This window comes from Lactuca serriola, chromosome 8 (assembly GCF_051521515.1).
Source record: "Lactuca serriola cultivar US96UC23 chromosome 8, Lser_US96UC23_V15, whole genome shotgun sequence".
In the NCBI taxonomy this organism is placed as follows: Eukaryota; Viridiplantae; Streptophyta; class Magnoliopsida; order Asterales; family Asteraceae; genus Lactuca; species Lactuca serriola.
In genome coordinates this window covers 7,886,267-7,902,222 of record NC_136415.1, presented here as the reverse complement: position 1 = coordinate 7,902,222, position 15,956 = coordinate 7,886,267, and the positions used below count along the sequence as shown (strand labels likewise).

Below are 15,956 nucleotides of genomic sequence, written 5' to 3'. Positions count from 1 at the left end.
TCTCAGTCAGGCTGGGTGTTTACCCTCAGCGGAGGAGCAGTGACTTGGAAAAGTTCCAAGAAGGAGACTGTGGCTGATTCAACATGCGAATCAGAGTACACGGTTGCGAGCAAAGCGTCGAAGGAGGCTATATGGTTAAAGAACTTCATTGGAGACCTTGGAGTTGTACCAGCCATAAAGGAGCTCATGGGGATTTTCTATGATAATGAATGAGCGGTTGCCTTAACCAAGGAACCAAGGGATCATGGCAGATCCAAACATATCGACAGAAAATACCACTTCATCAGACATCGGGTAGAAGAAGTACTCCTCGTCGTCAAGAGGGTATCGTCAGAAGATAATCCTGCAGATCCCCTCACAAAGGGTCTGAGTAGGATTAAGCACGTTCAACATGCGAGGAGCATTGGTCTGAAGGACGATATTAGTTTTAGTGATTAGATAGATATTTCAGAAACTTGTAACAATATAAATGATGATTAATTAATGGAGATTTATTTATAAGTAATTATTTACTATCTTTTGTCAATTGTTTATTTTGTGTTTCACTTTTGCTTGTTTTACTTCCTGAATAATTGGATTATTCAAAATTATCCACAATCAATCATACTTTGGAATTAAGTAATGAGGCAAGACTGACATGAATTGGCTTGTAGATTGTCTAAGTGCTTAGACATAGCAAAGGTTTATTGCAACGTTCATGAGTACTCCTGGAATGGGATTTGAGTATTGGATTAAACCCACGCTCATCTGAATTACTTCATGGAATTTATCACGAGTAATTGTGAGATGATAATATCATATAATCTTTAAACCGAGATGTATGATTTGTTGTTTACGGGTTGGTTGTGCATTGATAATGCATAACCGCATCAGTAACTTGATGTTATAAAACGTGTTGTTGTGTATGATTGGATGAGTAAATAGTACAAGCATATAAGTCAAAGTTTATCTATTCCTTTTTCCCTAACAGGAAAAAGCGATATCTTGGGCGCCTCAATGACTTTGTGTTGACTTATATGTCGGGCCCGGTCAGGACTGAATTGATGTGTTCAATTAAGTTTCTCGTCAAACAAATTAGAAATCGGGAAACAAACTGTTGGACAATGAGAATGATTATATTCCATGTTTTTCCACATGATATCTTGCATAACGAAGGATTATATGATCCCTTATCTAAGGACACGTGACTGACTAGGTCAAAGTTCGACAACGGTTTTTGAGAGCTACGATTACTAATCAGATTCTAAAGTCATACTCGAAGTTATAGTTATCAGACTTATCCAAGTGGGAGACTATTGGATTAAGTGTCTAAGCCCATAACTATAATTGGTATGTACTTGATTTGATAACTGCATGGTCCTTTTGGGTTGCCTTCACACTAACAACTAGACAGGATGACTAATGGAGAGAGAGGCTGGTTTTATTATTTAGAATAATAAATTACTGCATAAATATGATTTATTAATATATTATAAGAATAATATCTTAATTAGAAATCATATTGTTAATAAGTATTTAATCAGAAATTAATTTGGAATTAACTTTGGGATTAAAGGAACAGACTGAAAGTGCAGGGGTTGTTTTGTAAATATTTGATAGTTGAGGTTTTGGGAAATTAGATCACCCTTATTGTAACGCCTCAATTCTGGTATGATATTTATTATTATTATTTTTTCAGGTTGCAAGAGGGACTCGACGAGTCAGTGGCCTGACTCGTCGAGTAGAGTCGAGATTTCGAGCACGTTTAAGTTGGGGACTCGGCGAGTCCATATTCCGGACTCGGCGAGTCTGCCAGTTTGGAAGAAACCCTAGATCCATGGGTTTTGCACCCTATATAATCCCTCTTATGCGCCCAATCTGGCCTCCCTCACCCTCAGAACGTTTCATAGCAACACCTTAACCTATCTTGAGTGATTTTGGGAATTTTTGTGTGAAGTTTGAAGATTAGAAGAGAAGAGGAAGGCTAGATCCAAAGGAGAAGAGAAGAACCAAGATCTTGCATCTATTTCAGAGTCAATTGAGGTAATAATCGGATTCTTTCTGTTCTTTGGTTGCTTCTCTTTAGAAATCTCATTTAGGTTACCTTTTTGCCCATTTATGAGCTTAATCTAGTAAAGGAGCTTGTGTAGTGGTATAGCTTTCAGATCTAATCATAATTCTGTCCCAAAACCCAGATCTAATACCTTTATTAAACCTTGTTGCATATAAGCCCTAGATCTAACCTTATTCATGCATTTTAAGCCTTTAAACCTCTTTAGAAGTCTATGTGCACGTAAATATGGAATCTTTAAGTGCAAACCAAGCCTTAGGAACCCAGATCTATCAGTTGGATGCATTGGTTTTGAGCAGAATCATCTGAATAGTAATTGCATGCATGCGACTCGGCGAGTCATTCTTCGGACTCGGCGAATCGAGTCGCGAGTCCCCGAAGTTTCCCTATTGAGATATGCGAGTGGAACTAGTGAGTGTGAGGAGGACTCAATAAGTTGATTGGCAGACTCGTTCATAAAGGGACTCGGCGAGTCAATGCCATGACTTGGCGAGTCCAAGGCAATCTTCATACCTCAATATCAGACTCGACGAGTTGTTCATACAACTCGGCGAGTCACAGCCAGAGTGTTCATATGTTGAAGGAGGACTCGACGAGTTGTTCATACAACTCGGCGAGTCGGATGCAGATTGACTAAGTGATAGCATCGAAGAGGAACTCGTCGAGTCTAAGCCAAACTCGACGATTAGTAGCGAGCAGAAGCAAGGAAGTGAGGGTGAGGACTCGACGAGTTGGTGACCCAACTCGACGAGTCAGGTCAACTGTATGTTGCTTTGACCAATAGGATTGACTTTGACCAGGGGTAAAGTAGTCATTTTACCCTCGGTATAGTTATCAGTATTTGATTCAGTGTGTTATGGAAATTGTAGCCGGGGAGATACCGGAGCAGCAACAGACAGTTTCCAGAGCAGTTCATTTACCGGCCAGCATACGAGGTGAGTTTCCTTCCAGTAGGAACGCGTCTAAGGCCACAATGTCGGCCCGTTTAGTTAACAGTAGTTTCCGGACTTCGTTCTGATGCAGTAGTTAGTATGTTTGAGGCCTTCGTGGCTCAGACAGATTTTGTGTGTTATGTGTTTCGGGTACGGCCCGACTCAGTATGCAGTCTATGTTGTTATGCTAGTTGATACGTGTATGTTATGTTATGTTCAGAAGTTCCAGAATTCGGTCTGATGCAGTCAGTTCCGGACTTTGGTTCGATGCAGTTAGTTCCGGACTTTGGTCCGATGCAGTTAGTTCCGGACTTCGGTCTGATGCAGAGGGCAAGGCCCTGGTTTGTTCCGGACTTCGGTCCGATGCAGTTTCCGGACTTCAGTCCGATGCAGTGGGCGGGGCCCAGTAGTTGTTTATATGTTTTTATGGTATCTGGTAGTTTGGGGGAACTCACTAAGCTTTGTGCTTACAGTTTCAGTTTTGGTTTCAGGTACTTCCGCAGGTAAAGGGAAGAGCTCGGGATGACGGCATCGCACATACCACAGCTTCAACTTTATTCCTGGGAGTTTTGTTCAGATACTTAGATATAATTTGATTCAGTTTTTGATACGACACTTTTATTATGGCTTTTGAGTTACCCGATGTATGGTTTTTATTATATGATATTCAGTGTTATGACTTTTATTATTATTTAAAACAAAAATTTTTGGGTCATATTTTTGGGATGTTTCACTTATTAGGGAGGTCCGAAAATCCCTAGAAGGTTCAAGAGATTTTCGTCCAAGCCCTAAGAAAGGGGTCCATGGACTTACTTAGGCCCTAAGCTAAAGAAGTAGGGTTTCCACCCTAAAACCCTAGCTAGCCTCACATATAAATAAAGCCTCTTCGCTCTTGAATTCGGCTAACCCTTTGGAAACCCTAGAAGTGCCGATTTTTTGAGCAAGTCACTCCTCTCTCTCTCTCTCTCTCATATTTATTCTCTTTCCCTAGTGTATTTGTGAGCCATTAGAGGTACTACACTTGTGGTACTTGTTCTCAAGAGCAAAGGATCCTCAAGAATTGGTTGTTATTACTATATAGAAACAAAGGTATGTGACCTAATCTTTCTAGTTTCGAATTATTATATGCATATTAGGGTTTTTCCTTTTTGTGTTCAATGTTTGTATGTCTAATAGAGAAAACATAGATCTAATCTAGGGCTACATGCACATATAGGATTGTTTGTATAAAACCCATCAATTACATTATACCATAACATCTTAATAAGACAACATATGTATGTGATATTTCAAAGTAATAATTGAAAAATCAGGTTTTGCAAACTGTTATTATGAATTCACTTTAAGTAAAACAAACTTTTATTGACTAAAAATCGAATGCGTTAAAGTGAAAGAGTAAAAAACAAATCAGCAAACACTAAACAAAACAATTAGGGAAATTGAAATCTGTTTAACTAAAACTATCAAACATATCTAACATAATAATAAAAAGTAAATATGGACGTACTATATACATAGATGGAGATGTAGAATGCATAGCCTATTTTGAATCTTTAATCTTCATAGCCTCTTGAATCCATGTCCAATCCTAAAACCCATTTCCTGCATGGACATTAGAGTGGTGAAATCAACCTAAAAAATTAATGGAAATTTTCTAAACAACCAAAACCACCCTCGAACTATATAAAAATGATAAGAAATAAAAAAGAAACCAATATAATAATTTATAAAGTCGATTTTATCAAACCTAATAACGGATTTCCTCATAATATAATAACACTTACAAGAACATATAAGATTCAGATCTTAAACAGTAGATCAACCACTCGTTTGATCTGGGATGAAACAGGACCAATCATTCTTCGATTAATATGCTACAACCTCTCAGTGTCATTGGAGAATTTAACTGGAAAAGAAGGTAATTTAGTGGAGGTGTTATCATAATGCACAACTGAAGGCATACAAGGGTGTATGTCTATTTTTGTCCATTCATAAAACCATCTTCACTTTTTCTGCTTACTTCCTAACTTTTTGTATTAAGTCATTTTTCTACATTAAGTCAAAATGAATCACTGATTAAAATTTTCCCCAATGTGCATATGATGTGTAGTTTGTATCATCTTACTAAAATCTAATATGTCACTAATGCATTTAGAATTTAAGAATTTGAACTATAGTTGACAACTGGAAAAATAAATTAGCTTTTAACAAAGGCAGGCCTTTTACTGACCTATGGGCTACCAGTGATTCCTTCAATTTGGCGAAGTGTCTTGAGTCAACTAGCTGTAATGGTTTATTGGCTCCAACAATAAAGAATGTGTCAAAATCCGAAAGAATGTATTGAGAAACAGTGGTAAGTTAAGAAATTGACAATTATCTTACCTTTAAAACACATAACTCTGAAGGTTTACTACTTAGTTCATCTTGTTCATTCAGAGGCCACAGATGCATAAATAATGATTAAATAAGTCCCTTTTTACTCCTAACCCATTTCTTTTCTTTTGAAGGCCACCAACTTACATCATCCATCATTTTGATTAGCGGAATCAAATAATTTATTTTTTTTCCGTCATTTTCTGGAAATAACGTTGAAGGTTAAAAGAGATACGCAGAAAAAAGATTGAGTTTTCAAAAGTAAAATGGAAGTTGGATCAATAAATTAGCTAAAAATGACCAAACATAATGGATACTACCTTAAGTTGGTGGTTGAGACTAGTGGTGGCGATAAGCTATTATGGTGGCAGCGGTTGACACTGGTTGATTTCAAACTCCACCAAAATTGTATAAGGAAACGGGAATGCGAGGGTCCGAGGATTAATCTTGGAGGCGACGAAAGGTTTCCAGACTTTGAGAATCAAATCACCGTTTTCTCCAAATCATCAGAAATCATGTAGGTCGAAGTGCTAACATTTGAGATTGGCCTTTCTTTAGTTGGGGTTTATGAATTTGATTGTAGGAGGAGAAGATAGATGTGGGTTCAATATGAATGGGGATTTATGGTTTTGGATGAAGTACACTCACAGTTTCTCCTACTCATCTTCCATCAACTTCCTTCCACAGCTCAATCGTCGGATGCCTCCGATAATCTTCGGTTGGACAATATACTATCCAGTGGTCGGCACTGTCACCATCGGCAGCCGCCCTCCTCTTTTTTGTTCACGTGACCACACAAAAAGACATAAGAATCAACGGAAATGATGGTGAGGACGAAACCGGTGTAGACTCAAAAAGTGGAGGGAGAAATACATGCGGCAGAGACAAGAGTGAAAAATCAGGAAGTTTTTCATTGAAGGCAGAGATAAGAGTGAATTGAGAGCGATAAAGATAGATAGAGATAAGAGTAAGGCGGTGAGCAGCAGAAGAACGATTTTATTGGAGGACGAAGGCGATGAGTGTGGAGCAACTACGGCTCCAAACAGGTTGTATTGGATCCAACAGCTAAACCGATAAATCATGGCTTTAAACCACATATTGTTCATAAGTATGTTTGTAATTAATTGTATGTATAATTTCCCATTTTCGTTTTCTGGCATATGGATGATTAATAACTTGATTAAAAAAATTATATTTTTATCATATCAAATGAATAGTCTGTATTTTATCTTATTAATAAGCTTGTAGTTATCAAATGACTTTTAGTCCAACGGTATCATATGTTGTCATTTCTCTTTAAATTTGAGGGTTCAAGTCTCATTTGAAATATAGATGAATTTAAAAGTAGTTTAAGATTATATTATATTTATCGTTCAAAAAATAATAATAATAATAAAATATTAAAAAAAAAGTTTCTAATCTTATAAATTTAGAGCCCTAAAGATAAAAGAAAATGTTCCTCATTTGGTTGCCTTTTGCATTTGCTATAATTGATTTCCATTAGGCATACGTTGACACTTCGTAGTGACTGTTGGGCACTTCATAGCGACGACAATTATAGCATAATTTTTTATGTGATCGGATAAGTTTAACTGGATTTTAAATAAAAGCATGTATTTTTTGTAGTTAGAAGATTTTCCATTATTTGATTTGGATATAGACATACAGTCATAATTGAAATATGACACTTCTAAGGAATATTTCTAAAATGAATGGTAAAAGTTGTGGTAGTTGTTTTGTCCATGGTAAAAATATGACATAGAGACGTCACCATAAGATTTTATAATTTTTGTCACAATTTGCTTGTGATTGGGATGTGATGATATTTTTATCCTTGAAATAATGATTAATAAAACTTAAATTTACAATAACCAATCAACAGTTAGAATAGAAACAAAACCTCCAAACAATAATAATTTGTCATCAGTAAAGATTTACCATTAAGAATTGTCACCAGCAAAAAAAAATAATAATAAATAAAATAAAAGAAGAAAAAGTTAGGGTGGTGTTACCGCCGGTATGATATGCCACATAACATACCAATAAGGCATGACACCGTATAGTCATTTGGAGGCTTTGACCAAACAAACTCATAGTTACCTTTGTTGCTTACTATATCGTTTTAAATATTTTATCAAATGAGTATCCAGTTATCCACTGTATTTAATAGACGAACAGGAGAGACACAAAAAATTAATAATAATAATAAAATTGTAACAAAGCGAATCTTGGGCCAATAGCCCAAGATCTATATCTTTACAATTTATAAATTTCCATTAAAGAATCATGTGGGCCAGACTCTAATTAATTTTTTATACATTTTAAGCATTTATGTGGGCCGAAACCCATCGAGAACGATCAATCAACGCATAGAATTTGAACATTTTATAAATAATATAATATCTGAAAAGTTTTCTTGTTATGATTAGAGCTATGACATAAACATAAGTCTGATATTTGTTTATTTTTATTTCAGACTTTAATGATTGATGTATGAAATTCCACACAAAATATTTGATATTCAAATACTAACACCTTCAAATATTATTAATTAGGTTTAAGACCCAAGTATTAAAGGGTTCACTTAAAAGAAAAATAAATATGAAAATTATAAACATTTTAAAAAGTTTGAGTTTACAAGAGAAACTAGTTTATAACCCGTGAGAACCACGGTTATAAAATTAATAAAACTATTGTCTAAAAAATCAAAATTATTAATCAATTATTTAAAATAAATTATTACTTAACAGATATTTTTTTAGCTATATAAAATTGTAATAGTTGATTTAAATAAATACGTGAAGTTATATTACCTTATAATTTGCACTAATTTTATTATATTTTTTAATCTAATGTTATTAATTTAATATAATTAGAGTGAAAAAAATTAATTTTGAAATTTAAAATGAAGAATCAATTATCATTATCATTGTATACTTATAAAAGAAGCATTTTTCCTTTCACCACATTCATTTGAAACTCCCATTACTTTTCAATTTCTTTTTAATAATGATTATAAGTTGGTTAATAAGGTTAAATAAATATAAAACCTAAAGTGTAATCATATATAAACTAAATCTCAATATTAAAAAAGTATATTTTCTTCTACTTATAAAGTTATGTTTTTAATTTTTAACATATTATACTTAATTTATTAGGTCTAATATATTATTGTTTGAACAATTTGTATAAAATACTTAAATTATTAATTTAAAAATAACCTTACATGATCAACTTAGATATAAATTTTAATTCAACTTAAACAACCGAAAAAATGCTTTGTAAATAATTAAAAGTGATAAATTGTAGTGACTTTCCGATAATGATTATAAGTTGGATAATAAGGTTAAATAAGTATCAAACCTAAAGTGTAATCACAAATAAACTAAATTTCAATATTAAAATAATATTTTTACTTATACTTATAAAGTTATGTCTTTAACTTTTAACATATTATACTTAATTTATTATATTTAATATGTTGTTGTATATCAACCATTATCAGTTTAAAGCTACAACTTTTGAAAGGTTTGGACAAAATACTTGAAGTTTTAATTTAAATATAACATTATAGGGTTAACTTCGATATAAATTTTAGTTCCACTTAAAAAAACCCAAAGAATATTTTGTGAATAGTTAAAAATGATAAATTATAGTGCTAAATGCAAAAATTAAATTGTAATATCAATTTAACTAAAATATTTCCTAAGGATATTTTAATAATCATTAAAAGTTTTCAAATAAGTAGCTTAAAATAACTTATAATAATAATAGTTAAAAATAACTCTGTTTAAATGATTATATTGTTACCTTTAAAATAAAATAAAAATTGTTTGATGTTTTAAATAATTACAATGACAGAAATTAAAAAGTTAAACAAATAAATTTTAAAAAATTAATTAACAGTAACAAAAACTATAAATAACATTACACCATATATTATATTTAATTTTATTCATGAGCAACCCGCAGGCAGATGTCATTCAAAAGATTAAGATTATGCAATTTTAATAGATGTATATATTATCATATAATTTCAAAATAATCAGTATATTATATCAACGTAGTATACGAATTATTATATCAAATTTGACAACATTATTGTTTTATTTAAAAAAAACATATATTTGTAAAAATGTCAGCTATATAGTTGCTTCTGCGCAACGCGCGGGCATTCGTCTAGTATACTTATAAAAGAAGCATTTTTTCTTTCACCACATTCATTTGAAACTCCCATGTATTTTTCCTTTCACCACATTCATTTGAAAATCCTATGACTTTTCAATTTCTTTCTAATAATAATTATAATTTGGTTAATTAGGTTAAACAAATATCAAACCTAAAGTGTAATCATATATAAACTAAATTTCAATATTAAAATAATATATTTACTAATACTTATAAAGTTATGATTTTTAACTTTTAACATATTATACTTAATTTATTAGTTTTAATATATTGTTGTTTGTAAACCATTATCATTTTAAATTTAATTTTATTAATATGTAACTCGCGGGTAGAAATCATTTAATCGATTGAAATTATCCACTTATAATAGATGTATATATTATCATATAATTCAAAATGATTATATTGTTACCTTTAAAATAAAAAAAATGTTTGATGTTTTAAATAATTATAATAATAGAAATTAAAACATTAAGCAAATAAATTTAAAAAAATTAATTAACAACAACAACACCTATAAATAATATTAAACCATATATTATATTTAATTTTATTAATATGTAACTCGCGGGTAGAAATCATTCAATTGATTGAAATTATCCAGTTATAATAGATGTATATATTATCATATAATTCAAAATAATCAATATATTATATCAATTTTGTATACGAATTATTATATCAAATTTAACAACAACGTTATTATTATATATTTTTTAAAAAAAATACATATATTTGTTAAGACTTCAACTATATAGGTGTTTCTGCGCAACACGCGGGTATTCGCCTAGTTAAGTTAATGTAATTAGAGTGGAAAATTTAAATTTTGGAATTTAAAATTGATAGTTAATAGGTTGACAAGTGGAATGATAGGTGACATATAATATTAATGAGGAGTTCTAATAGTATTGCACTTGTCAATAGGAGAATAAACATACTCATTTATTAGGGATATAAATATATATATATATATATATATATATATATATATATATATATTAGAAAAATATTGAATTATTAAAATTAAAGTGAATTTTTATCTTTTAAATTTAAACAAATAATTTAGATAAATAAACAAATGAAACTAATGAAGTTTTAATTTAGAAATGTTGAAATTAGAAGAAAAGTTAATTATTGAAATTGATATTCATTTATTATTACATTTATTGCAGTTATTATATTTAAATATTATGTAAAATTTAATAAAATGAAAAAAAACCACCAAAATTCATGTAGAAAAAAATTAATTGAAAATAACCATAAAATGACATGTGGCCAAATCAATGAGAGTGTAACATATGGCAAAAAGATTTTCATTTATTAGAGTAGATGTTCCGCTTAGATGATATGGTTAATTATTTTTATAGTTACAAACTTACAATTATGACTATTTAGATTGTGTGATTTATTATTTTGCTCTTATTATAAAAGTCTAATGGTTGAGGCATGAATTTCATTCGGAAGATCTATGTTAAAACCCTGTTGTATCTAATATTCTATGGTTAGTTTTCCACGTGGGTCCTAAACCGGTTACTATGAGTTGTTTAGATGTTACGATTTATATTTTTAGAGTTATAATTAGGATTTTACATGCCGCACGCTGCGGCGGCAATAATGTATTCGAGAAGTAGTAGGAAGTAAGTTGCTACATGTGAAACATGAATTTAGAAAAACTTAATCAGACAAATCACAATAGTCTGGGGCCAAAACCATGTCAAACAAAGATAATAAAACCGAATTATATATGACATGCATAAGTAAGTAATATTTTTTAAGTTAACGAATGGAAGTTCAAATAATTAAAAACGTATCATATGTGATCCGGCTTACACGTATAAAAATAAGCACGAAAATAATAAAAAAAAAAAAAATTAAATGTAGACGAACTCGAATTTATATCCCGATAGGTACATTAATTTTTTTTTTAATAAACGAACTAAAGTTCTAAATTTACGCAGAAACATTGACCACCTCTAATTTATACCGACACATATGAAATGTTAGAAAAATCAAATGGGTGATAATTGTAGGAAAATCAGATTATACATATTATGGAAGATAAAACAAAAGTTTAGAAAATAAAAGGGGTGAAATTGATATTTTTTTAAAGTTCAAGGAATAAAAAGTTAAAAGGAATAAAAACAAAAGAAACTTAATGCGGGAATCTAAAATGTCAAAAGCGAATGCACAAAAGCGAATGTTTGAAGCAGATAATGGTGATGGAAGTTATAAGTAATAATAATGATGTTGTAGGAGAATGTTTGAAGAAAAGAAACGATTGAAAATAAGTGTGAGCTGCGGATTCAAGGATGAATCGGATATGTATGCGATAATGATTTCTTAATAAAAATAGATTTTATATTAATGGTTTACTAATATAAACGGATTTATATTAATGGTTGATATTAATGTCTTGATTGAAATGGTTTGTTAGTAATATGCTTTCAAAATTGACCACATTAAAATCTTCATAACCGGAAATCAAAATTTAAAATATGGAAAACTTTTATTGCAATTAAATACATTCCATTGCAACGAATGTAAGTTATTGTTTGACGATTGGAAAACATTTAATGGAATTAAATACATTCCATATGGGGAAGATGATGTTAGCAATTTGATATAAGGGTGGAAAAATAAGATTGAAATACAATCAATGGTCCAGATTATTTAAGATGATGTCATAAGGTTTGTTTTTTAATAATATTTAGAGATTATAAGCATTTTAATTAAACGTTTCTTCCATAATAAGATTACATAATTTAAAAATATATTGACAACCAATATACCGTTTTTTCTACTGCATTAAATATTGACAACTATTTCATTTATTCAAATAAAGTTATATAATATAATTTGTAGAATGTTAAATGTTATATAGATTTAATTTTAGTATATCATCAATAGAGATTCTTTTCTAAATCATGATTGGTTTATTTTAAACTGATTATGAATATAAGTGCTAGCTTTTATGTTTGTTCTTATTTATTTGGTGTTCACAAGAACTTTGTATTAGTTTTGGCGCAACTTTGAATAATTTTAGTATATCATCAATGTAATTTGATACTATTGTGATAATTTAGTTTGTATATCGTATTTGTACAAATTTTAACGGTCTTACTTTTTCTAATAACCTTAATGCTTTTACTAATTGTGCTTTTTACAAATCTCCTAATATCTTATAATTTTATCTTACTTTACAATTTTTCATAACTATGTTATTTTCAAGATTGATTGCCTTAATATTTTTTTTTAGTATGTTCAATTTTATATTTCATTGTACAACATCATTGTTTGTATTTATTTTGAAATTTCACTTTAAAATTGTTTAATGTTTACACATTAATATTAATTTTTTTAATAAACCCGTGTAATAATTATGGAATATATATATATATATATATATATATATATATATATATATATATATATATATATATATATATAAAATTAACATTTACTTCCTTCATTATATCAAATTCCTCATTAAACGGATATATTTTTGGAAAGTAATAATTATAATGGGGTAGCATTATTTAAGACGTAAATGTTTGATATACTTTTGGAGGAAAAAAATTCAGGATCATTAAAAAACTTTATAATGAAAATACAAATTTAAATTTGGTGAAATTACTGGAGAAATTTATTTTGGAGTGAGTTGTATTTTGTAACGTATACTAATATTACAAAATTTGAAATATGTATATTTGTTGTATAAATTTATAAATTTTATTGTTACTATATAAAAATATAAAAGTAGGTTGATATGATTTACAAAAACATAATAATTTCAATGATATTTTAAAATCATGCCAAAATTAACCGAATTCTTATGTCATAAAAATTAAAAAAAAAAATATTCATAATCATCTCTAATAGACAAAACTGCAAAATTGGTCCATGTGGTATTCAAAAAACTGTGGATAAGGTCCAAAAAGTTTTCAACTTGCATGGATGGTCCAAAATCAAGATTTTCCTTTGGTTTTGGTCCTAAAAAAGTTGAAATAACTATTTTGCCCTTATTATTTCTTTTTTACATTTTATTTATTTCTTTTATATTTATTAGCTTAAAAAATAAAGGAAAAAAAATCCCCTGCCCCACACCCTTTATCCGTACCCTTTCCTTCTTTATCCCTTTATCTATTTGACAATTTAACTTTCTTATCTATCTTTGACTATTTCTTCTTTTCTCTGATGAGTTCGTTTAGGCTACCTTGAAGCAAAGCTCCAGGTCTTATGAAGTTGGGTTCGATTCTTTAAGGCAAATAAACCTTGTCACCCTCATCTTATGCTTTGCTTACTGTACTTGCACAACTGTTGGCGCCATTTACAATGGTAGGAAACCCTAAACCTTAACCATGCATCTCATTTTATTTGCTTCTCGTGTTCTCCATTGATGTTTATAACAAATAACTTTTTGCAGAGGATTCGAAGAAAGCACGTCTGAAGTGCAATTCCTTGACCAGAGTTGGAATAAACCGAGTTTTTGGATTTTTCAATGCGATTTCGATCATCTGTACGACTTACAGAAATGGAATCATCCCGAAAATACATGTATTTGTTTGTATATTCCTTTTTTCGGTATATGCTTCTCATCAATCCCTACAATTTCAACACTAATAATTCATATTTTATGTTAGAACATGCGACAATAGCAGCGCCGGAGAAGGGCAAAATGTTCAAAGGGCTACTGTTGTGTTACACGTTTGTGATCTCAAACTATTTCGGCGTTGGGATTTCTGGGTATTGGGCATTCTGTAACATAGTATAGAGATCTGTTCTTCAAAATTTTATGGTGGGTTCAAACCCATTGTTGCCCAAATGGTTTCTTCTTATGACAAACTCCTTCACTATTTTGCAAGTTGCAGCTTGTACATTGGTAAGTTCTCCATTAGACCTGTTGTTATGCTATAATCACTTGTACTTTTGAACAAAAAGTTAGATCTTAATAACTTCTGTTGATGCAGGTTTACTTGCAACCATCAAACGTGATTTTTGAACGTAAATTTGTAGATCTTGGGAAGGGTCAACTTTCTGTAAGAAACTTTTTGCCTTGATTGATATCAAGATCATTATCTGTGATTATTGCGACAACTTTGGATACAATTTTGCCGTTTTTTGGAGATATAATGGCATTGTTTGGAGCATTTGGATGCATACTTTTGGATTTCATTTTGCCTATGTTGTTTTATAACTTGACGTTTAAACCTTCCAAATTAAAAAGGGGTAGGTTTTTGGGTGAATACTCTGATTGGTGTTGCATCAACAGGGCCAACAACTGGAGGTGGGGGAGTTTATCGGAGAAGATGAAATGGTTGGTGTTTAGAGAGAGAGAGAGAGAGAGTGATAGATAGATAGAGAGAAAGTGTGTGTGATGGGTGGAGTTATGGGGTGGACCAGCATAATTGCTTTTTTTTATTAATATTTACAAAATAGAAAATGTTAAAAATAATACAAAAAAGGAATTTAAAGGGCAAAACAGTCAATTCAAGTGTTCCATGGACCAAAACTACAAAAGTTTCTTAATTTCAGGACCAAAACCAAAGGAAAATCTTGATTTTGGACCATCCATGCAAGTTGAAAACTTTTTGGACCTTCTCCACAGTTTTTTGAATACCACATGGACCAATTTTGCAGTTTTGTCTCTCTAATATATAAAAGTAACATTTTTGTTATTAATGTCAGTTCCCAAGATAGTTAATTTATGTTTTGTTAAAGGTACGTAATATCTTTTCCTGTTTATTTGAAAAGTTTCAGAAAAGTAGTTAACTAATTTCATGTAATTTGTGACAAAGAAAATCGAACTATGTGAATACATACATTTGATATAGGATCAAAAAAATAATCGAAAAAAATATAAAAAGCGAAAGAAGGTACTGACCTTCTAGTGCACAAGAGCGAATGTTTGAAGCAGAGAATGGTGATAGAAGTTATAAGCAATAATAATGATGTTGTAGGAGAAAGTTTGAAGAAAAGAAATGATTGAAAATAAGTGTGAGTTGCGGATTCAAGGATGAATCAGATATCTATGTGATAATTTGATATATGATTTTTCGGTATTAATTATTTCCTAATAAAAATAAATTTTATATTAATGGTTTACTAATATAAACGGATTTATAGTAATGGTTGATATTAATGCCTTGATTGAAATGATTTGTTAGTAATATGTTTTTAAAATTAATCATATTAAAATCTTCATAACCAGAAATTTAAAATTTAAAATATGGAAAGCTTTTATTGGAATTAATACATTTCATTTCAACGAATGTAAGTTATTGTTTGACGATTGGAAAGCATTTATTGGAATTAAATACATTCAATACGGGGAAGATGATGTCAGCAATTTGATCTAATGGTAGAAAAAATAAAATTGAAATACAATCAAGGATCCAGATTATTTAAGATAATGT

At 30.4% G+C, this 15,956-nt stretch overlaps 1 pseudogene across 1 annotated transcript; it reads left to right on the top strand.

Annotated features, from left to right (window-relative positions):
- Positions 1-14,074: 14,074 nt before the first annotated feature.
- Positions 14,075-14,958, top strand: LOC145066614 (GABA transporter 1 pseudogene; annotated as a pseudogene). The gene is made up of 2 exons (XR_013688786.1): positions 14,075-14,422; positions 14,511-14,958. The product of XR_013688786.1 is annotated as a GABA transporter 1 pseudogene (transcript).
- The last annotated feature ends 998 nt before the right edge of the window (positions 14,959-15,956 follow it).